The sequence below is a fragment of the Bos mutus genome, chromosome 4 (genome assembly GCF_027580195.1).
Source record: "Bos mutus isolate GX-2022 chromosome 4, NWIPB_WYAK_1.1, whole genome shotgun sequence".
NCBI classification, from domain to species: Eukaryota; Metazoa; Chordata; class Mammalia; order Artiodactyla; family Bovidae; genus Bos; species Bos mutus.
Window position 1 is genome coordinate 87,280,737 of NC_091620.1, and position 24,616 is coordinate 87,305,352.

At 42.3% G+C, this 24,616-nt stretch overlaps 1 long non-coding RNA gene across 1 annotated transcript in view; it reads left to right on the top strand.

Annotated features, from left to right (window-relative positions):
• Positions 1 to 23,869, top strand: part of LOC138987642 (uncharacterized) — a 49,178-nt gene extending 25,309 nt beyond the window's left edge. The window contains exons 2-4 of the long non-coding RNA XR_011464030.1: positions 17,907 to 18,056; positions 22,978 to 23,085; positions 23,427 to 23,869. This is a non-coding gene — a long non-coding RNA (uncharacterized lncRNA). The remainder of the gene's footprint in view (positions 1 to 17,906; positions 18,057 to 22,977; positions 23,086 to 23,426) is intronic.
• The last annotated feature ends 747 nt before the right edge of the window (positions 23,870 to 24,616 follow it).

A 24,616-nucleotide genomic window follows, 5' to 3' on the forward strand; every position in this document is an offset into this window, starting at 1 on the left:
CTGGCTGGTTTCTAATGACGCAAACTCAACAAGCTCAAGCCTCTCTGGAGTGTATTCCTTTCCAGGACAATATTCTCTCCTACGTTTCCAACTCTGTCGTGGGCACTGTCAGGTCCTGCAGCTGAAAACCTAGCACTATCTTCCACTCCACTCTTGGCTCTCCTCCTGATGCCTCCGACACCCCATCCACCTCCTCCAGTCCCACCGCTTGAGAAAGAGCTCTTCAGAGCTCTACTCCTGACCTGTAGGCACCTGCGGCAGGCCGGGCCGGAGCCTGGTGGGGCTGGATCAGACATCCAGAGCCCATCAGCACAGGGCAGACAACATCCTTGTTTTAGGCAGAGTGTCTGGTTCTCAGGGTCTGAGTAAACAACCAAAATGAGGAGGTCTTTGTTATCAGCAGGGGGAAAAGCCCGTTTGTTCTGTTGAGTCCTTGCATCCTGGCCATTGGTGCACTGAGGAAACAATCCTGTTTATTTAAGGTAGATTGCTTTCCCTTGAAAAGCACTGGTTCTAACTCCAAACCTTTCAACTGTGTTGTGAGTACAAAGTGGGGTGTTAGGTACTTCCTCTCTTTGCAGTCTCTTTACCCATCATGCTTAGAGTGGCTGCCATAGTCTTTTTCCTTTCCTTTCTTCATTCATTCATTCATCTGCAGACAGTTGTTGGGAGAGAGTCACATGAGTTTGCAGTTATGGCCATGGGCTCTGCAGGCAGCCTGCCTGCACTCAAAGCCCAGCCCAGCCACTGCCTGGGAGCATAGTCGATTCAGTATCACCTCTCCCCACCCCAGTTTCCTCATCTGTAAAGGAGTGTAGTTAGAACATCCATCTCAGAGGTTCGTGAGGATTAAAAGAGTTAAACAGTCTGTACCCGGCACATGGAAAGGAAGTTAAAAGGGTTCTGGATCCGCAACATCAAATCCCTGCTGTAAAGGCAGTGTGGGTGGAGGCGGAAGGAGCTGGGTGCAGACAGGACGAAGGCTGGTGTGAGCTCTGGCTGGGAAACGTAGAACTTATCCTTCTGCGATGCTTTTGTGTTAGGGGGCTACTAGAACAATGAAAACTGTATTGTTTTTTAAATTATTTATAGACTAGAAAATTAGTTTCAACATAGTGCTCAACAGTAAATAGTGCTGTTCGAAAGTGATTGTATGAATAGAATTCTTTTTAAAAGAGACCCTGCTCATGTGTGCAAACCAACATTTTTAAATAAATAATTTTATACAGATTAAGAAAATATAAGCAAAATACAATTCAGGCATACCTTGTTTCATGGCTTTGTTGTGCTTTATTGTGCTTCCCAGATACTGCCTTTTCTTTTTTTTTTCCCCCCAACACAAAATGAAGTTTTGTGGCAACCCTGTGGCAAGCAAGTCTGTTCAGCACCATTTTTCCAACAGCGTTCGCTCACTTTGTGTCTCTGTGTTACATTTTGGTAACTCTGGAAGTATTTTAAACCTTTTCATTTTTATTATATTTGTTGTGATGATCTGTGATCAGTGATCTTTGATGCTACTATTGTAATTGTTTGGGGCGCCATGGACCTCGCCCATGTAAGACCATGAGCCCCACAAATACTGAGTGTTTTCTGACTGCTTCACTGACCAGCCATTTCCCTTTCTCTCTCCCACTCTTTCACCCTCCCTAGTCCCTGAGACACAGCAATTTTGAAATTAAGCCAGTTAATAACCCGCCAATGACCTCTAGGTGTTCAAGTGAAAGGAAGAGTCACATATTTCTCACTTTAAATCAAAAGTTGGAAATGAGGGAATTCCCTGGCTTTCACTACCAAGAGCACTGGTTCGATCCCTGGTCGGGGAACTATTATCCCACAAGCGGCACAGTGTGTCCAAAAAGCCTAGAAACGATTATACCTAGTGAGGAGGGTGTGTTGAAAGCCAAGACAGGCTGAAAACCAGGCCTCTTGTACCAGTTAGCCAAGTAGTGAATACAAAGGAAAAGGTTTTGAAGGAAACTAAAAGTGCTACTCCAGTGAACACATAAATGACAAGAAAGGGAGACAGCATTATTGCTGATATGGAGACAGTTTCAGTGGTCTAGACAGAAGGTCATGGGGCTTCCCTGGTGGCTCAGTGGTGAAGAGCCCGCCTGCCAATGTAGGAGATGTAGATTCCATCCCTGGGTTGAGAAGATCCCCTGGAGGAGGAAATGGCAACCCACTCCAGTATTCTTGCATGGGAAACCCCATGAACAGAGGAACCTGGCGGGCGACAGTCCATAGCGTCACAAAGAGTCGGACATGACTTAGTGGCTAAACAACAATAGAAGATCCTACCGGCCACAACATTCCCTTAAACCAAAGACTAATCCAAACAAGGCTCATCCATTCTTTGAAGGCTGAGAGAGGTGAGGAAGCTGCAGAAGAAAAGTTGGAAGCTAGTGGACGGTTGGTTCATGAGGTTTGAGGAAAGAAACCATCTTCATAAAATCAGAGGGCAAGGTGAAGCAGCAAGTGCGGATGTAAGAGCTTCAGCACATTATCCAGGAGATCTCATTAAGATTGTTAACTAGGGCAGCCACTCTAAACAACAGATTTTCAATGTAGACAAAGCAGCCTTATTTTGGAAGAAGATAACCCGCTAAGTCTTTCATAGCTTGAGAAAAGTCAATGCCTGGCTCCAAAGCTTCAAAGGACAGCAGGACTCGCCTGTTTTGGGTTAATGCAGCTGGAGAGCTCAGGTTGGAAGCCAGCGCCCAGTCACCATTCTGAAGATCCCAGGGCCCTTGCAGATTATGGTTCCTCTATTCTGCCTGTGTTCTGTAAATGGAACAACAAAGTCGGGGTAACAGCACATCTGTTTACAACATGGTTTACTGAATATTTTAAGGACACTCTTGAGACCTACCATTCAGAAAACAACATTCTTTTCAAAATAGTACTGCTCAGTGACAACACACCTGGTCACCCAAGAGCCCTGATGGCGATGTACAGTGAGATGAATGTTTTCATGCCTGCTAAAACAAGATACTCGTTCTGCAGCCCATGGGCCAAGGAGTAATTTCAACTTTCACGTCTTATTATTTAAAAAACACATTTCACAATGCTGTAGCTGCCATAGATAGCAATGGCTCTGATGGATCTGGGCAAAAAATAGGGAAAACTTCCTAGAAAGGCTTTACCATCCTAGATGCCATTTATGAACATTTGTGATTCATGAGAAAGGTTGATATATCAATATTAACAGGAGTATGGAAGAAGTTAATTCCAACCCTCATGGATGACTTGAAGGGGGTTCAAGACCTCAGGAGGAAGTAACTTCAGATGTGAAGGAAAATGGCAAGAGAACTAGAGTTAGAAGCCTGAAGACATGCCTGCATTGCTGCAATCTCGTGATAAAACTTTAATGGATAAGGAGTTGCTGCTTATGGATGAGCCAAGAAAGTGATTTCTTGAGATGTAAACCACTTCTAATGAAGATGCTTTGTTGAAATGACAACAGAGGATTTAGAATATTAGGTAAACTTAGTTATTAAAGCAGTGGCAGTTTGAGAGGACTGACTCCAGTTTTGAAAGGAGTCCTACTGTGGGTAGATCCTGTCAAACAGCGTCGCATGCTACAGAGAAAACATTCATGGAAGGAAGAGTCAATTGATGCTGCAAACTTCATTGTTCTCTTGTTTTACGAAATTGCCAAAAAAGCAACAACAAAACAAAACAAAATAAAAGAAGAAATTACCACAGCCACCCCAGTCTTCACCAACCATCACTCTGATCAGTCAGCAGCCACCAACACTGAGGCAAGACCATCCACCAGCAACAAGATTATTACTTGCTGAAGGTTTAGGTGATAGCATTTTTCTTTTTTTTTAGCAATAAAGTCTTTTTGAATTAAGGTATATGTGTTATTTTTTAGATACATTGCTCTTACCCACTTAATAGACACAGCAGAGTGTAAACATACTTTTACATGTACTGGGAAACCAAAAAATTAGTATGACTCGCTTTCCTGTGATATACACTTGGTTGAGGTGGTCAGGAACCAAACCTGCAATATTTCTGAGTTATGCCTATAATACTGGGTTTCCTAAATATTTTTATTTATTTATTTGGCTGCACCCGATCGTAGCTGTGGCATGAGGAATCTTGTTCCCTGACCAGGAATTGAGCCCTGCCCCTCAACCACCAGGGAAGTCCCTATGCCTGTAATACTGAGCATTATTGTCTATAAATACACATTCACAACTTTAATCAATTTTCAGTCATATTTGTTTGCATTGAGGTAAGTTCCTGACACTGTTGAAGAATGTATTTGTTTCCATCTTTTTATTTTTAATTTTTAAACTAAAATTTACCATTGTATCATTTTCAGTTGCATTACATGATTAGTAAACTTGAAACTGACCTTTCTCTGTGAACCCAAGTATTTTTAACTGAGAAAATACTCTCTCTGGAGTTGCTGAATTATTATTATTTTTTTTTTTGGAGTTGCTGAATTATTTAGTAAGCTCAGAGCTAATGCAGCTAAATAGAGGTTCTAATGTTTGATTGATTCTAATGTTTTCAAATTGGACTGTGTTAATATTTCAGCCAAAATAACTTCCCCCATTCAGAGCACCTTTATTCAATGAATACTTTTACCAGGCACAAATTGTCAAATAATTTCTCACTATTTATGATGCTTTTGAATATTTCACTAAAGTTAGATGTTGTAAAATTGCAGGCCTTTGCAATTACATTTCACTTCAATAAAGAATATAAATTGATCCAATTAAAAATAAGAGCTTCGTCAAAAGATCCTTCCTACAAGTCAAGGTATTATATACCTCTGAGCTCCACACTTTAATTTCTTCATTTCTTTCCTTGCTTTGGTAGAGACAGTTTGAATGTGTCCCTGGGTAAGCTTGTTTTAGATCATTATAATTCATAAAGAGCTTTACAACCTGAATTTTATTGTGCTCCATTTATTGAATAATTTATTAAAATATTCCAATTGATTTTCATTAAAATGCAACCTGCATTTAATGAACAATTCCAAAATAATTCTCTAGTTTTCTAGGGCACGTAGGTTGATTTACAAAATAGTCATTCAAAGGCTCAAACATTTCTGAAATCAGCTTCCTGATGGGCAACAGAGAAAGTGAGAAAATGTGCACTGCCAAGCTGACGTTTTTATTGTTATTGTTGATGCAAGGGCTTTGTTTTGAGAGGAGTGACTGGATGCTTAATATAAGCTCTATCAGAAGAATTTTGTACTTTGGTTACTTTGTTTACATATAAAAACATTTGTAACTTTCGACAACCACAGTGTCTATTTCCTTTGGTGGAATATCACAGTTCTTTGGAGACAATCATGGATTGTGCTCAAGTACAGTTTTCCAAGTACATTCTGCTCTGCAGCTTTCTTAATTTGTTATGTTAAGAACATTATTTTTCCACGAACGTCACTTTCACTCTCCACTTTCATGCATTGGAGAAGGAAATGGCAACCCACTCCAGTGTTCTTGCCTGGAGAATCCCAGGGATGAGGGAGCCTGGTGAGCTGCCATCTATGGGGTCGCACAGAGTCGGACACGACTGAAGTGACTTAGCCCCAGCAAGCTTTCCTTAAATTTGTATTCTTATTATTACTATAAAACACATCTTATCTTCAGTCACACTTTTGAACTGAATTTATAACAGTAAAACAACGTCAGCTGTTTTACCTGAAAATAAACTGCAGACAGTTTTACTTTGATTTCATGAACTGTATGGGGGAAAAAATCACACCAGAGTTGGAATTCACTGATTTTCCATTTGAAGTATCTGAAGACTCTAATATGAAAAGGATTTTGTGCAACTGTTTGGCAATTCTTTTACTAATGTCACCAACACACACACAGCTGTTGGTTCACTTTTTGCTTATACAGACTTGGAATAAAAATGGGCAAAGTTAATTGAGAGGAGTAGTTTGATCTAAATGAAAAGTCATGCTTCACTGGTAAACACACCTTCTGCAGCTGCTCTTGTGAAATTTTTGTTTGGGAGCACAGCCTTCCTAAAATAGTTCTAACTTTTAAAGTAGAGGCTGGAACTTCTTCAGTAGACTTGTATTTGGTTTTTGTGTGGCCCATGATGTTACTGGTATCTGGTTCAGTTCAGTTCAGTTCAGTCGCTCAGTCCTGTCCCACTCTTTGCGACCCCATGAATCTCAGCACACCAGGCTTCCCTGTCCATCACCAACTCCCGGAGTTCACTCAGACTCACGTCCATCAAGTCAGTGATGCCATCCAGACATCTCATCCTCTGTCGTCCCCTTCTCCTCCTGCCCCCAATCCCTCCCAGCATCACAGTCTTTTCCAATGAGTCAACTCTTCACATGAGGTGGCCAAAGTATTGGAGTTTCAGTTTTAGCATCAGTCCTTCCAATGAACACCCAGGACTGATCTCCTTTAGGATGGACTGGTTGGATCTCCTTGCAGTCCAAGGGACTCTCAAGAGTCTTCTCCAACACCACAGATCAAAAGCATCAATTCTTTGGCGCTCAGCTTTCTTCACAGTCCAACTCTTACATACATACATGACCACTGGAAAAACCATAGCCTTGACTAGAGGGACCTTTGTTGGCAAAGTAATGTCTCTGCTTTTGAATATGCTATCTAGGTTGGTCATAACTTTTCTTCCAAGGAGCAAGCGTCTTTTAATTTCATGGCTGCAATCACCATCTGCAATGATTTTGGAGCCCCAAAAATAAAGTCTGCCACTGTTGCCCCATCTATTTGCCATGAAGTGATGGAACCAGATGCCATGATCTTTGTTTTCTGAATGTTTAGCTTGAAGCCAACTTTTTAACTCTCCTCTTTCACTTTCATCAAGAGGCTTTTTGTTCCTCTTCATTTTCTGCCATAAGGGTGGTGTCATCTGCATATCTGAGGTTATTGATATTTCTCCCGGCAATCTTGATTCCAACTTGTGCTTCTTCCAGCCCAGCGTTTCTCATGATGTACTCTGCTGCTGCTGCTGCTGCTAAGTCACTTCAGTCGTGTTCAACTCTGTGCGACCCCATAGACAGCAGCCCACCAGGCTCCCCCATCCCTGGGATTCTCCAGGCAAGAACACTGGAGTGGGTTGCCATTTCCTTCTCCAATGCATGAAAGTGAAAAGTGAAAATGAAGTCGCTCAGTCGTATCCGACTCTTAGTGACCCCACGGACTGTAGCCCACCAGGCTCCTCCATCCATGGGATTTTCCAGGCAAGAGTACTGGAGTGGGGTGCCATTGCATATAAGTTAAATAAGCAGAGTGACAATATACAACCTTGATGTACTCCTTTTCCTATTTGGAACCAATCCGTTGTTCCATGTCCAGTTCTAACTGTTGCTTCCTGACCTGCATATAGGTTTCTCAAGAGGCAGGTCAGGTGGTCTGGTATTCCCATCTCTTTCAGAATTTTCCAAAGTTTATTATGGTGGTGGGTAGTAAATATTATCAATGATATTGTACAAGTTGCATATTCATCAGTTCTCTTGATACATGAAAATTCAGTACTTAAATTTAACATGCACATTTTTTGTTGACTTGCTGCTGAAAACATTTATTGCCAAATTTTGTAAAGTGTTACCAAATAGTAAAATAAATAGTTGTAATTTTATCCATATTTAAAGGAAAATCCCTCTACAGCAAGAATATTCAGATTACTTGTTGTACTCTTTACTGTAGCACTGCTCAGTCTCTAATTCCTGTGTGTTTCTCACAAGAGCCTAACATATTTCTTTTATTTTCCAAAGACTGCACTGACTGAAGGCCTGGTGGCTTTGTGCGTCTTTCAGGCCCCTGCACTGGCCAGCACACACCTGGTGGGTGCACCAGATGGCTGGCAGGAGCCGTGGTGCCCAATAGTTCACCCCCAGCTTTCCAAGACCAGGAAGAGTTATATACATGCTTCATTTTATCAGCAGTAAGCGCCCCGTGTGTTGTCCTTGAAAAGGAGATGTTAGTTTTCACCTGTTCTCGTTTTCATCTAGGAAAGCTCAGGAAAAGAGACAGTTTATGGCTCATCATCTTTCAGGTCTCAGCATGTATTAGAGTAAGAACCCTATTTACTGCCTGTGGACCTTACGTCCTTGCAGGAAGTTGGAAAGACAAAGTGGACACCCACCAAACTCTCCCTCCCCAACACGTGCCTGTGTGCTCAGTCACTCAGTCATGTCTGTGACTCTTTGCAACTCCATGGACTGTAGCTGCCAGGGTATATCCCAGCAACCCACTGGAGTGGGTTGCTGTTTTCTCTTCCAGGGGATCTTCCCAACCCAGAGATCAACCCCACTTGTCCCTTGCGTTTCCTGAAATCAGCAGAAGGATGGTTCACATGAGTGCCACTAGAGCCGCATCCTCCCCAGCACGTTTTAATGCAGTCATCACCAACAGTAGTTTACAGAAAAATAGAGCATCTAGGACAAATGCCAAAAACTACACGGGACACCAAGCGTGAACTGGGGCTGTCTGGGTGAACTGGGGTATGTTACCTCACTGGCTACAGGGGCTATCATCATAGCATCCCTTTGTGAAAAACCCCCAACAGCAAGGGCAGTCAGGAAATACCTGAGCAGAATATTAAGATAGGTTGAAAATTGTCAAAGTATGAAAAGCAGGGTTTTTTTTTTAAGTTGTTTGTAAGGATTTTATTTATCTCAGTTGTCACAAAAACCCTATGGGTGGGCCATATTACTCTGATTTTGTGGCTGCTGTTGTTCAGTCACTCAGTTGTGTCCAACTCTTAGCTACCCTGTGGACCGCCAGGCTCCTCTGTCCATGAGATTCTCCCAGCGGAAATACTGGAGTGGGTTGCCATTTCCTTCTCCAACTCTCATTTTACATGTGGGGAAATCAGGGCTTAGAGGGGGTTAAGGAATTTGGCTGAGGTCCCCCAGCTATGACTTGGAGAAGCTGGGATGCAAGCAGAGGTCTGTGACTCCAGCGCTGAGGGGCCCGGTAGGTTCTGCATATACAGTGGCTCGGTGTTAGAGATGGTGAGCAGATTGGGAAAGGACTTCATGTTGGCAAAAACTGGGGTGGGGTTGTCTGATGAGGATGCTGCTGAAGATGGGTGGAGGGCAGGTTGTAACGGGCCTGGGAGGCCAGGCTAACTTGAATTAAGTCCTGAGAGTTGCGGAAAGCCCACCGTGAAACTCCCATTGCCCATAAAGACTGGTGACTGCAGTCTTCACCCACCCTCTCCCTTCCTCTCCACTTCTTTACCGGTGTTTACCGTGTGTGTGTGTTAGTCACTCAGTCGTGTCTGACTCTTTGCGACCCCATGGACTGTATGTAGCACTCCAGGCTCCTCTGTCTATGGCATTTTCCAGGCAAAAATACTAGAATGGGTAGCCATTCCTTTCTCCAAGGGGGTTTCCCAACCCGGGGATTGAACCCATGTCTCCTGCATTGCGGGCAGATTCTTTCCCTTCTGAGCCAGCAGGAAAGCCCACAGTTGTAACTGTGGCTAAGTTAAATACTTCCAGTGCTTTACTGGATACTGTCTTGTATAGTTTTCTCACTGTTGTATGTGTGAGTTTGGTCTTTTCATGCAAAAATCTCAACTTCTTTAAGGCAGAGATTGATGTTGCTGTAGATTTCTTAATAATTCCTGCTTGGTGCTGAGCACACAAGAAACGTTCAAAAAGACATTTCTTGATGGAAGGAGGGTTGTCAGTGAATGGGTTTTGGATTGCATTCTGTTGATTAATATCGCAATTTTTTAGAACTTTGACTTGAGTTTGAACCTGCTTTAGTTCTGCTTTTTTACACTCAGCTGCTTGGTGTTGTTCCGCAGCTCCCCCCATCCACCCCCGAAGACTTCTCTTTGGTTCTTTGTGCCTGGGGCTTCTGTTTTAGGTGCTTAACCTTGCTTCATGGTTACACTTCCTACCTCCTTTTCTGCTCCAACTGAGTAACAGGTTCATTTTCTTCTAGACATTCAAGGTCGGATGAGTCCAGGTGGGCAGACAGTTGATTTATTAATACCTTGTTGACCAGGCCCGTTGGTGGGTTACTTGATTTTAGTCTCGACTGATTAATCTTCACTGCTTTTGGTAAATCTAGTCAGATCTAAATAGGACTAGAATTCTGGAACTGTGATATGCAGATTGGAAATTGCCAGCCACAGGTGACTATTTAAATTAATTAAAATTAGATAAAATTAGATAAAATTTAAATTTCTGTTCCTCAGTCACACTAGTCACATTTCAAGAGCTCAGTAGCCACAGGTGGCGAGCAGCTACCCTATTAGCAAGGATTTAGAATCTTTGCATCCTTCCAGAAACTACAAGGCAGTCGATTGTAGGCAGGAGTATTGGATTAGTTAACAAATCCTGGGCCACCTCTGAGCACTATAAAATGAAGCTTTGATAACTGATTCTTCCTCTGGCTGATTAATAATTTAATATAATATTAGTAAAATATATAATTATTAATATAATATTAATTTAATATAAAATTAATATAATATTAGGATTCCTATGGATAAAATGACTTCAGAGTACTTAAATAGCCCTTTGTTTAAGTGTCTATGAATTGGAGAAGGCAGTGGCACCCCACTCCAGTATTCTTGCCTGGAAAATCCCATGGACGGAGGAGCCTGGTAGGCTTCAGTTCATGGGGTCATGAAGAGTCAGACATGACTGAGCGACTTCAGTTTTACTTTTCACTTTCATGCACTGGAGAAGGAAACAGCAACCCACTCCAGTGTTCTTGCCTGGAGAATCCCAGGGATGGCAGAGCCTGGTGGGTTGCCATCTATGGGGTCGCACAGAGTCGGACACGACTGAAGCGACTTAGCATAGCATAGCATGACTTCCAACAAATCTGTGAGCTGTGAGTTCTTCCAGAACAGGGGAGGTGTGTTAGCTTTCCATCTCCCAGGCTTGAATTTGTGTTTGGTGCAGAAAGGACTCAAAAAAAAATATCGGGATAATGACTAAATAAATGCTTGGAAACATCATTTCATTTCCTCTTATTGCTGATTATAACTATTAGGCTCACAAATTATGTTCTGAAATATACCTTTTTTTTTTAACCTATTCTTTTTTTTTATGCTGTATAATCTGAGAACATGAAAGAAAGAAAAAGTTCAGAAATGAAATACAAATTCATTTGAATGAAAATATGAGAAATCTCTGTTGGGGGGACACAGAAGGAAAGGCTCCCGGGGGCCCACGTGGGGTCAGTGGAGGCCTTACTCTGGGGGTGGCGTGGCCCTAGTCGCCTTTCTTGTGGAGTTGGCAGGAGCTGACATGGGGCATCCTGACTTTGGAGGCTGCAGGTGGCCTGTCCCTGGGTCAAGGAAGGCAGCACAGACTGTGGAAAGTCAGCTTCCTAGCCCTTTCCTTCCCTGGAGGGGCCGCTGCCAGGGCCCTGTGATGCTTATCTGTTCTCTGCAGATCTGTGGAGTGAGGTCATCCAGGAAGTTGAATCCCTTTGATACAATTATCTCTGTGTCCTTGGCTCTTTGGAGAATGACCAGTGACCCCCATGCTTCTTACGTGGTCGGAACAGCTGTTGTGGGGTGGGATGCCAGGTGGAAGGCCCTGTGTGTATGTGTGTCCTTCCCCAGCTGTCAGGATGTAGGCCAGTGAACGGAGGTGGGCTCCCCCAGGAAAGCAGCTCATGCTGCAACAGAGGAGACAAGAGGGGAGAGGAGAACTTAATGGGTGGTGGAGAATCTGTCTCTCTGTCTGTCTCTTTCTCTCTCTGTCACACACACACACATACGTGCATATAGACCTACATTCACCATGACAAAGCCCAGAAGTGTTTCCTCTTCAATTTGTCTCAGTTGACAACCAGTTAGGCCAGTTCTAAGGGCTCACTCTTCCTGAAGGGGTAGGGGTGGGTGACTTTTGGGAATGAGATTTCTCCACAGCCCTGAGCCCATCTTTTGCTGTACTCCCTCTTGTATCTGGATACCTTCTCTACTCAGTAGGAATCCTGCGTAACAGACCCCAGATCCTCACAACTGGTGCCCCCCTCCCTCTCACTGGCTCAGCCTCACCTGTGCTTGACTTGTCCACACCAGAAATAACTCGTTTGGGTCTTTCTCTATTCTGAGGCTCCCTTCGCTCCCGCTGCTCCTGTTTTTCTGTCTTTCATCCCTGGTTGATCACTGACGTGTGCTCTGAGCCATCCGACGGCGTTTGTTGGCAGAAACAGCAGGTCTGACGGTTTAAGCACTTTTCTGTCTGAGCCCATGAAGTAACCTGAAGTCCTTAGCATTCAGGGAGTTAGAGAGCGTTTCTCTAGAAAGAGACAAAACTCCCATTGTGTGTATGCAAGTATTATTCATATCATATGTAATCCATAGCGAGTAACAAGCTAGAATAGTGAATTGTCGGCTGGAGACCATGAGGGACAGTTTCCTGCTTCCCATTAGTGGAGTGGGGGAGGGGGGCAAGAGCTGTGGGTATTTGCGGTTCGGTCCTCCCTTCCTCTTGGGAGTGTTTTCCCAGTCTTCACTCAGATGCTGTGGTAACCAAGGCCGGGGAAGGAAACACATGACTGCACTCCAGGGTTTAGTGGAGGGGCTGCTTACAGTTGGGGTGGGCTGGGGGCAGGGGAGCACTAGGTGGCAGGTAACAGTGGGAGCTGTTACCACCGGGGAGGAGCGGGGGGAAGGAGCTGGGGGTGAGGGAGGGAGCAGCTAGAGCTGGAAGGGTGGGGGGCGCCCTCCAGGGGATGTCCCACCAGAGGAGCACAGCCTCTGTTAGAACCACAGCACAGCAGGGAGCGAGCTGGGGGACAGTCACTCCTGCCCTGTTCGCCTCCCACCTTCAGATCTTCTGCTGGTGTTCTGGGGTCAGATCCAACTAGAAGCCAGGGAGCAGGACAGCTGGGGTGGTACATTGTGAAAGGGGTGCCCCGAGGGCACAGAGCAGAGCAGAGAGTGAAGCAGGGCCCAGGCATCGTGCCTCCTCCAGCAGCCCCTGTGCTCTGGGAGAGGAGCCTCCACCCCCAAACACATCTCCTCGGACTCTGTCAGCTAATCCCCAGCCAGAAGATCCACCCCTGGTCACAGTGCCTAGTTCAGGACACACCACCCAATTTAGGCCAATGAGCCAAAATTTTTTTCTCTAGAGACTTTTAGAAAAGAAGACGCTTCATTTTTAAGAGAGCTACTGGGAGAGAGTTTTCCCTTTCTACTAGACATAAACAAGGGAACACATAGCCCCTATAGCTGCTTCCAGCCAGTTTGCAAACATGCAGACAGTCAGCTTTAAGGATGAAGCAGGTACTGCTGGAGACAGGATGAGAAGAAACTGTGACTCTGGTGCCATGATTTGGCTCCCAAAACTCACCCTATGACTACTTGTTAATCACTGAGCCAGTACCATCTTTTTAGTGCTTACGTCAGCTTGGGGTTTCTGTTACTTGCAACCAAAAGCATCTTATCAAAGCCACTAGTGTTGGGCCCGGAACCAGAGAATATTCTTCTAGTCGGTGCATTGCAGAAGGGGAAGCACCGCAGGGCCAGACAAGCTGTAGTTTGCTAGCAAAAACTGTAGCATGCATGAGAGGGAGGGTAAGAACAGGACCAAGTCCAGAACGCCTGGGGCAAGCTGGAATCATGGAGTCAAGGGTTCATGTTCGGTACAGACAAGACTGAGTAAAGTACAGGTCAGGAGTGATGGGGAATGCCCAGGCACGGTGGTGAGTGTGTCTGTCTGACTGGCTTAGAAGGCCTGGGGCAGGCTGCACAGACGGTTTGGAATGAGGTCATCACCTTTAAGCAGGAGGACATGGCTGTCTCCAGGTTTCTTGAGAATATTTGGCTGGTTGCATTCTCAGCATGACCCATCATGACTCTTTAGGGAGTAAGCCTTTGGACCCATCCCATGGTTTCCGTCAGGCCAGCCAGGGGCAGAGAAAGGATGAGGAAGGCTTCCCTGGCTGGCCCTTGCTTGGCTGCTGCAGGCAGCAATACAAAATATTCTTCCACCACATCTTCCTTTGTTTGGGATTTTAATAGTTCCTCTCCATTTTAAGATGAAAGATGTGTTCTCCTGGCAGTTCTGTTGGTGAATAGGAGGCTGATGGTAATAGTTAGAGTTATATTTATTGAGCACTTAATGTGTCTTTATATATGTCTGGCTCTCATCCCAGCACTTTATTTATTTATTTATTTAGGTGTTAAAGAGATGATAGGATTTAATTGGACATAATTGATATTATTAGTGTATTAAAGTTGTATGGCACTGGTGCACACAGATCATCTCTTCAAACACATCCAGAAGGTTCATGCACACTTTATTCAGATTTATGAATTTTAGAGTCACCCTTTCTTTATAAATAATGGAGCATTTATATATTCATTACTAGTCCTAAATCTTTTTCTTTTTTTCCCTATGCTTTTAATCCAAGCACTTTATATGCATTAACTCATTTAATCTTTACCATATCCTTTGAGATAGTTGCTATTATTTTTCCCAAGAGGAAGATGAGGGAAATGAGACATCACATGAGTTGAATTTTAAGTGTGTTGGGAAGGGTTTTAGTCATTTGGTTCACCCTCTATATAAAAATTTGAAATGTTGTCTACACATAAGATAATTTAAATATGTGTATATGGTATAAAGAATAATACAACAAATTCACATATGAATGTGAGAAGTGGTTTGAGCCACAGCCAGTTTGAGAAGTGGTACTTGAAAGTGCTGTGTGTCACTCCCTAATCCAGAAGCTCACACCCTCTCATTTGTGTGGTTTTATTGCCTATAGACCCGTCCAGCCTGTGTCAGGCCTTTTAACCCCATCAAACACACTTAAAATCTCAATACATCGTTTACAGTTGTAAGCTTTTGAACTTCATATACCTGATATTATTCTGTATGTAGTATTCTAAATTACGCAATGTGATGTGAGATTTATCCATGTTGATGCAGGTAACTGTTGACTCAGTTTTCACTGATCTGTGATATCTCTTCTTATGAATATACTGTACTTTAGTTTTGCTGCTGTGACTGGACATTGGGCAGGGGGTTCTTACTGTTTAACTTTGCTACTGGGTCCACTCCCATACTGTCTCTTGGTGCCCACAGGCCAGAGTTTCTCCAGGGTATAAATCTAGGAGTAGCTGGCTCATTTGTAGGGCATGCACAGCCTTGAGTGCCCTAGTTGATGACTAGGAAGTATTTGTGTCAGTTTGTACTCCCACAAGCAGTGTAGAAGGGTTTTCATTATACCACAATCTTGCTTACTCTTGGTATTGGCAGATTAAAGCATTTTTTTCCCTGAGTATGCTAGAAAGTATAATTGCATTTATTTGCTTCAAATCCATACTCAAGTAAGACTCATAGATTACAATTGTTTGATATAACTCTGGAGTCTTTCTTGGGATATAGATTTCCTCTCTGTCTTTCATCTTGTTCTTTACAGTGTCTTTGTTGAAGAAATCAGGTCATTTATTCTGTATAGTTTCCACAGTCTGGTTTTTGCTGATTGCATTCCAATGTGTCAATCAGCATGATTCACAGAAGCCTCTATTTCCTGTAAATTGGTGGTAAGATTTAGAGAGCTGTTCACATTTAGCTTTAATTTTTTTGACAAGAATGCATCAGGCAGTGTATTGTACTTCCATCCATCAGACAGCATATATTAATAATATCCAGTTACCTGTTTTTTTTTAAATGATGTTAACAACAGCCATTCATGATTATTACCTAGATTTATTATTTAATTATGGTGTTGAAGTATTAAAATCATATTGCTCCCACTTCATTTATTAGTTGCTGCTGCTGCTAAGTCACTTCAGTCATGTCCGACCCTCAGAGACCCCATGGACTGCAGCCCACCAGGCTCCTCCATCCATGGGATTTTCCGCAAGAGTACTGGAGTGGGGTGCCATTGCCTTCTCCTCATTTATTGGTTAGGATACTTCTATAAAGAAAGCCTTCTCCTCATCAACAATTGGCATTCCAAGATACAGTTTTGTAAGTAGATTCAGTTTGCTTGATTTGGTCCTTTTATTTACTAGTTTTCAAAGGGACACACTGATACCCTGTGTCCTCTAGATATGACCAATGAATTTTGAAATTTATTATTACATTTAAAATATATTTGATATTTTAATCCATTGCAGCTATTAAATCTATTGATGCCCAATTGTTCCACCTTTGGCTATTGGGAGCCTATTTAAGTTGGTTTGTATATCCTTTTGACCCATCTGTAATATTTTCCAAATGCTTCTTAATTTTCTGGTGTGAAAAGAAGTGCTAGATTCTTTTTTATACATTTTATGTTACAGACTTGGAATCAGCCATTTCTCCAGAATTCTGGGAAATGATATTAATGTTTAAAGTAACAATCTGGGTGCTAGGGCTTGTTATTTGCTTATTGTTAACCAGGCCACAAGTCTAGAAGTCATGTTTGAGCCTTTCTCTCGCAACCCACTTCCAATCAATATGGAAATCCTTTCCTTTCCAGAGTCTGGCCATTTTTGCCATCTTCATTACACCAAGTGTTCTATTCTGCTCAGGCTGCTACAACAAAATTCCACTGACTGAGTGGCTTATGAACAGCAGAGATTTGTTCTGACAGTTCTGGAGGCTGAAGACCAAAACCAAGGCGCCAGCCTGGTTGCTTTCTGGAGAACCAGCCCTCATCTGGCCCATAGCTGGCATCCTCTGCCTGTGTCCTCACTTGGTAGAAGGAGCTGGGGGAGCTCTGTGGGGTCTCTTTGGTAAGAACACTAATTCCATTCGTGGAGACTCTGCCCTCATGACCTAAGAACCTCCCAAAGCTGTCATCTTATAATACCATCAGATTTGGGGATCAGGATTTCAACATGTGAATTCTGGAGGAGCACAAACATTCAAACCATGACCCCAAGTTGTCTAGGTCATCATCGCCTCTTGCTTGACCTGTTGTGTTATTTGGCGCTCCAGCTTCTAGGCTTGCCTTTCTATGGTGTGTTCTCCACACAGCATTCTGGTGAGCATTCTACATGTTAACTCACCCCTCAGTGTCTTTCCAGCTCTTCTGAATAATTTCCAAGTCACCAGTTCGCCCTCACGCATCTCTGTCACCTGGCCCCTGTGCCATCTCTCTCCACGCCCCCCACCCCCATCTTCTACACTCCTCATTTGCTTACTCTGCCGCAATCCCCACCTCTGTCTTCCTCAGGCCTGGCTTAGGGGCTTTTACATTTTCAGGTCCTTCTGCTTAGAGAGCACTTTGCTTTAATGTCTGCATGGATCACTCCCTCACTCCTTTCAGGTCTTACTTAGGTGTTACATTTCTCAGGGTACTTTCTTCACCCAACTAGACAAGATTTCTCCCCTATTTAGTTACTCATTAGCCTCCTTCCCCTTATTTATTTTTCTTCTAGCATTTGTCACTGTCTGATCTGCATGTTTGTTTATCGTCTGTCTCCCACTATTGGAATATAATCTCTTTCAAGGCAGGGCTTACCTGTTTTGTTCATTGCTATATCTCCAATATCTAGCTCACAGCCTGGCACGTAGCGTTCAAGAAATATTTATTGAGTGAATGAGTGAGTACAGGTTGGCTTTAAGTGACAAGTTCTCAGGGGAAACCACTTCCCCTTTGACCCATACCCATAGTTTTGCCTTCGTGCAGCAGTTTTACTCTTGTTTTTATTGTTGTCATTCACCCTTTTCCTAAAAGTGTTGGTAGCCTTTTGGAGATCTAACTTAATTCATGGAAGTGGGGTGGCGGAAGGAAGCATCTGCCTTTTGACTTGATATTTTTCAAGGGCCCAAGGCCACATTCATCTTTCTGATGAGTGAATATCAGAATACAACCCGAGGCAGCTTTGGCTTCACCACTGTTTAAAAATTCTGAGTTCCTTCTCTTACTTCATTTGGAGGAGGGGTCCTCAGAGGATTTCCCTTACTTTCTTATGAGCTTAGTTATACATTTCTACCAATTATTTCTTTATTTTCTTTTGCATTTCAGATGACCTGGCTGATAGTAGTACTGAATCTGGAACTCATCAAACCTGCTGTTTTTCATGCCCTGCTTAGCAACCCAGGGGAGTGACTTGCCCAAGGTCCTACTGTAAATGGAGTCGCTGGGAGCAGACCCTGAATTCCTCAGCTCACCATGGTGAGTGCTTGACATCCACCTTGGAGTGGGGCTGTGCCCTATTTTCTTAAGAGGGTCTAATAGAACAGATATTTCTAGCTTAATGTTTATAGTCAGAGAAGGTAGAAAGGAACAAAAACAATAATCGCAACACGAGAGTTTCCAGTTCTAAGGAAACTGTTGTCAGCATTGAGGGCTATAATAGCCACTTGTAAATGTGTAATGGGAAATAGGTGTGGGGCTTGCGGCTGATGTCAGCAGGGTAGCTTTTGTCAGAAGCTGCTCTTTTTGCTTTTCCTTTAGAAGGCAGATCTGAAAGACCCATTTTCCTCAGAATTTCTGCTCCGAGGTGAGGCTGGAGGCCGTCTGCTTTCACTCCTACCCTTCATTTAGGCTGCACCCAGGGTGGTTTCCAATCAGGATGGAAACATTTGTACCTTGATAATTATAGTAGATTTAAAAAAATGTTTATTGGCTCTGGTGCGATAGTGTTGCTGAAAACAGGCTGTACTTTAAGCAAAATGGCTGCAAGTTTGGCGTGCTCAGAATACTTTGCAAATCAGTTGATAACTGAGATCTTCATTCAGTCAGTCAGTCAATTTTGCTTCACATGATGCCACTGACATTTAAAAGAAAAATCCTTATTTGTCTCATTGAACTGACTGACTTTGGGCCTGAATTGACTTAATTGCATGGTTGCTTTTGATATATGGTAGATAGAGATTGCTCTGCTGGGTCATCATCAAATGTAACAAATAGGTCATGAATAATAGTGGATAGCCCCACTGGGCAAATGACTTGCTAACTTGTTTCTTGCAAAATAACTTACTGCTGCCAAGCTATCAGTAAGTTGGTTTAAAAGGCATGTGAGTAATAGACAGTGCAGTGTTCTGTCCATTGAATTCAATTTTAATGTATCACATCAAATCATTGGGTCAGTCAATCCAGTACCAATTTTTGATAGATAAGGTTTTGATGACTTTCAAAATATAGGCAGTGAGGTATCCTGGGATATCTACCTTTGAAGATTCCCTTTGTAAGAACAGCAGTAAGTTATGTTTTCTAACCACAAAAGTATTACCTACAATGCATATTTGGAAATTTCACTCACCTAGAGGTGGTGACAGTTAACACTTTAGTATATTTCTTTCCAATCTTCTTTTCACACATTTTTTACTAATTGAAATGATACTGTATCCTGGTGTGATTTTTTTTCACTTAATTTGTATACTCTTGGGGTTTTCTTCCACTGAACATGATGACTAGAATATTCCCATGTTATTATCAGTTTTCCATAAATATTTTAACGGTACATAGCATTGCATTGTATGAATGCAGAATAGCTTTTTTTGGTTTTTGTTTTTGATTCATGTATCTTTGGCTGCACGGGGTCTTTGTGGCCACCAGGGGTCTGTTGCTGCCCGGGCTTTTCTCTAGTTGTGGCAGCGGGGGCTGCTCTCTAGTTATGGTGCATGGCCCTCCCGTAGCAGTGGCTTCTCCTGATGCAGACACAGGCTCCAGGGAGGCAGCGGGGGCTGCTCTCTAATTGTGGCGCACGGCCCTCCTGTAGCAGTGGCTTCTCCTGATGCAGACACAGGCTCCAGGGAGGCAGCGGGGGCTGCTCTCTAATTGTGGCGCATGGCCCTCCTGTAGCAGTGGCTTCTCCTGATGCAGACACAGGCTCCAGGGAGCACAGGTGTCAGTCGTTGTGGCACAGGCGCTTAGATGCCCTGCAGCCTGTGCAAACCTCCTGGACCAGGGCTCGAACCCATGTCCTCTGCATTGGCAGGCAGATTACTAACCACTGGACCACCGAAAGTCCCATAATAGTTTACTTAAACATTCTCCTACTGTTGAACAGTTGGGCTGTTTCTTTGTTATCTCTTATTATAAATACCATTTACCTGAACATATTTGTACATAAAATTGTTTTTCTCTGTATCTTAAATTATTTTCTTAAACTAGTATCATATACTTATAGTAGAATTATTTAATCAAAGGCTATAGATATTTTTCAGCCTTCTGAGACAAATGGCAGAATTGTTTTCCTAAAGGAGTGTCCTTATTTATATTCAGTCCAACAGGACACGAGAGGATTTGTCTCTCCCTACATAGACCAGTATTATGTAATTCCAGAAAAAATGGGGTATTTCTAAAGAATTTCTATTTGAATTGGTGAAAATCATAGCTTTTAAAACTCACATTTTTGGTTAGTCTTAGGATTGAATACATTGTTTTGGTAAGTTTACTAGTCATTTTCAAAGGGGAGGAGGAACTAGTCTGTTTTTTCCCTTCACCCATTTATATTTTGGGATCTCACCATTTTTTTTTATCAAAGGTTTGCATGAAATCATTTAAAAATATTTATTTATATATTTATTTAGCTGCAATGGGTCTTCATTGCCACGTGCACAATCTTCAGTTGCACCTTGCAAACTCTTAGCTGGGGCATGTAGGAGCTGGTTCTCCCACCCGGGATTGAACCCAGACCCCCTGCAGTGGGAACACAGAGTCCTAACCACTGGGCCACCAGGGAAGTCCCTGAAATTTTTATATACTATAAATAAATTTTTGTCTTATGTATGATAAATGTTATTATCAGTTAATTATTTGCATTCTATTTTTATTTTGATGTATAAAATCTCTACATTTTTATGTAATCATATTTATCATCTGTTTGTTATTTTTTATATTGAATTTAAGCTTGGGACCCATATTACTCAGCCATTAAAAAGAATACATTTGAATCAGTTCTAATGAGGTGGATGAAACTGGAGCCTATTATACAGAGTGAAGTAAGCCAGAAGGAAAAACACCAATATAGTATACTAACGCATATATATGGAATTTAGAAAGATGGTAACAATAACCCTGTGTACGAGACAGCAAAAGAGACACTGATGTATAGAACAGTCTTATGGACTCTGTGGGAGAGGGAGAGGGTGGGAAGATTTGGGAGAATGACATTGAAACATGTAAAATATCATGTATGAAACGAGATGCCAGTCCAGGTTCGATGCACGATACTGGATGCTTGGGGCTAGTGCACTGGGACGACCCAGAGGGATGGTATGGGGAGGGAGGAGGGAGGAGGCGTTCAGGATGGGGAACACATGTATACCTGTGTCGGATTCATTTTGATATTTGGCAAAACTAATACAATTATGTAAAGTTTAAAAATAAAATAAAATTAAAAACAAACAAATGAACAAACAAAGGTAAAGTCATTAATTATAGTATTTATTCTCAATAATGTTATTGAGGTACAATTTATATATCACAAATTTATTTCTTAGGTGTACAATTCTGACTTTTAGCAGTTTTACAGAGTTCTTCAAACCTTACTGGAATCTAAATTCAGAACATTTCTATCACCCAGTGGAAACTTCATGTCCATTTGCAGTCACTGCTCATTCCTGCCACCAGTCCTGGGCAAGCTCGGTCTATTTTTGCCTCTATGAATTGCCTTATAGTCAACATCTCATGTAAACGGAATTATACATTGTGTGGTGTTTCATCTGTTTTCAGAGTTTAGCCATGTTGTAGCGCATATCAGTATTTTGTTCCCTATTGTGGTTGAATAATAAGTCCATTGACGGGCATACCACATTTTATTTATCCGTTCATCCTTTGATGGACATTTGGGTTGTTTCTACTTTTCGACTGTTACGAAACATCTGCTATGAACGTTCATATACAAGTCTTTGCACCTATGTTTTTATTTCCCTTGAATAGATACCTATGAGTGGAATGACTGGGTCAGCTGGTAAATTCATGCTTAACTTCTAAAGAAACAACCATGTTCCAAAGTGGTTGTGCTATTTTACATCTCATCAGCAATGTTTCCATTTCTCCAACGCTTGTTATTGTAATTATAGTCTATTTATATTTCATGCCTTCATTGTCTCTATTTTGTTTTATTCGTCAAGGCAAGGATTTAAAATAATTTCCCCTTACTCCATTTGTCATGTCTTTTTGTATATTACTTTAGTGTATTCAATTCATATTTAAATGAACATTATTTTATTTTATTTTCTATCTTTTGGTTGTGCTGCATGGCGTGAGGGATCTTAGTTCCCTAACCAGGGGATTGAACCCACACCCCCTGCAATGGAAAGTGCATGTCTTAACCACTGGACTGCCAGGGAAGTCCCTTAAATGAATGATTTTTTAATGATCTTTTTTCTCTGAGTATTTCCTTTTGATACTCTTCAATGTAAAACTTCATCTTTTTCCTTCTCATTTGAGCAAAAGCAAGCATTTCCCAGAAATTAAGTCAATGAAATGCCAGGATAAACTACAATTTAAATTATCAACAAATGCTTCAAATCTTTTTGAAAGTAGTGGAATAAAAGTACTTAAGAAAAACCAAACATTTGAGTGTATTTATTCTCAAAGCATTCACCTGGAGTGAATGAATCAAGACTGATGAAGTGATTCCTCAAGTCATTTTGGAGGACTGTTTTTTTTTGAGTTGCCCTGTGGTGCTCCAAGCATATTATTTTGGCCCTCCTAAGTGATTATAATGTCTGTGGCAGGTGACATTTATTTTTAGAAAGAGCATAGAGTCATTTGGAACCAAACATACTCAATAGAGCAAGTGATTGAATTGAACCAGAAATATGGGCTGCATAGTAACACTCCCTACACACACACACACACACACACACACGGTTGCATTATGTGTGTATTTCCTAGATTAAACCAGAAAAAAAACCCTCTAAAAATAGTTACCAATATACTTTTAAGTGATAACACTATTTGGTGAACAAGAGAATAATCTTCTGCAGTAATATCTTTAAAGAAAAAAACATTCAAAGAGTTGTATAAGTTATAGCGTATTTGTTTAAAATTTTATCCCTCTATTTGATAGTAACACTTCATTTCAAAGGTAACTTTGATAATTCCAAGTTCAAAGTTTTATTCCTACTGTTTCCCACAGGAGGCTCTAATCACAAAGCCGGTAAGAAGAGGCCCTTGCTTTGGTTTGAAGCTCCCCACTGAGCACGTTCCGAGTTTCTGGTCTCATTGGCACCGTGTGTTGAACTCAGTGAGTATCATGCACATCTATGCTTACTGTAGGCTTCTTCAGCATGCTAATGATTCATGTTTCTTACAAAAATGCTTGGAAAAGTCTTTTTTCTTTTGGTTTTTGGGCCTCCTCTCACTATATCTATATTCAAGGAGTGTTAGATAGACAACACAAAAGATCTCCTGAAGGCTGAGATGTAAACATTCCGGATTGAGTTGGAGCAAAGATAGAACTGCCTGGCTGTCGTCAGAAGGTGGTGGAGAGAAACCCCAGCGTCTAACTAACTCTCCTGCCTTTGTAGATAGAGTGTTGTCAGAGTTTCCTGGATGAGCTTTGACAGGCTGTATGGCTTTTGACAGGCTTCCCAGGTGGCTCGGTGATAAAGAATCTGCCTACCAATGCAGGAGATGCAGGAGACTCGGGTTTGATCCCTGGGTTGGGAAGATCCCCTGGAAAAAGAAATGGCAACCCACTCCAGTATTCCTGCCTGCAGAATCCCATTGACAACAGAGCCTGGTGGGCTACGGTCCATGGAGTCAAAAGAGTCGAACATGACTGAGCAACTGAACATGCACACACACGGCTTCTGACGTGTTCTTGGCTGTCAATCTCCTCAACTGTAAAGTGGGCAAAAGTGTAAAATATTTGTCTCACAAGATATAGCAAAATTGAAATGTAAAGGTTCTCAGCACAGTATGTGGCCATTAAGCATTTAAATGACAGTAAGTCCCATTGCTGTCACCATCATCAGTTGTCATGATCATCATCACCCCTTAGGACCTACCAGGGTGCCTGTTTAATGAAAGCAAAATAAATGTTACCTCATACTGGCCACGTCCTTGTGTTCTTTTCCTGACTTACCACAGAGCCTGGCGTACAGCCAGCATGCAATAAATGAATATTAAATGAGTGAAAAAAAGTCTACTTTAACTGTGTGGTTGCCAGATGTAGTTCACATGGATATTCAAAAAAATGGTGTTTAATGTGATTTCTTAATTAAGAACTTCCTCTTCTTCTGTTATGTGCTCTGAGGGTCAGCAGAGTGTGGTTACTACAAACAGGGATGCTGGAGTTGGACTTTCCTGGGTGGAAATCCTGGCATTGCTTCTTGCTTGCTCTGTGACCTAAGACAAGTTACCTCCCCTCTCTGTGCCTCAATTTCTTCATCTGTAAAATAATAGCACCTTCCTCACAGGGACTAGAGACTTTATACATATAGTGATTAGAACAGGCCCGGCAACCAGTAAAGGCCACGTAAGTATATGCCAGGGAAGGGGAAAGAACTGTACAAAGGACGAAGCAGAGCCCCTCTCCTCAAAGAAGCTTTCCGGTCCTCAGGGTTCCACATATGCCCACGAGGCATGCAACAACAGGAGGGAAAGCCGAGCATGAGGGAAGAGTTGAGTGATGTCCTGGCATGTGCTAAGCTGTTGTTAAACAACCAGCAATCTGGGAGAAAAAAGCCTGACTTAAACAACTCTTCCAGTTTCTGTGGTGTAAATATTCCTGCCGTGGCCAGTTTGAAGCCACCGTTGTGCTGATTGTGGAA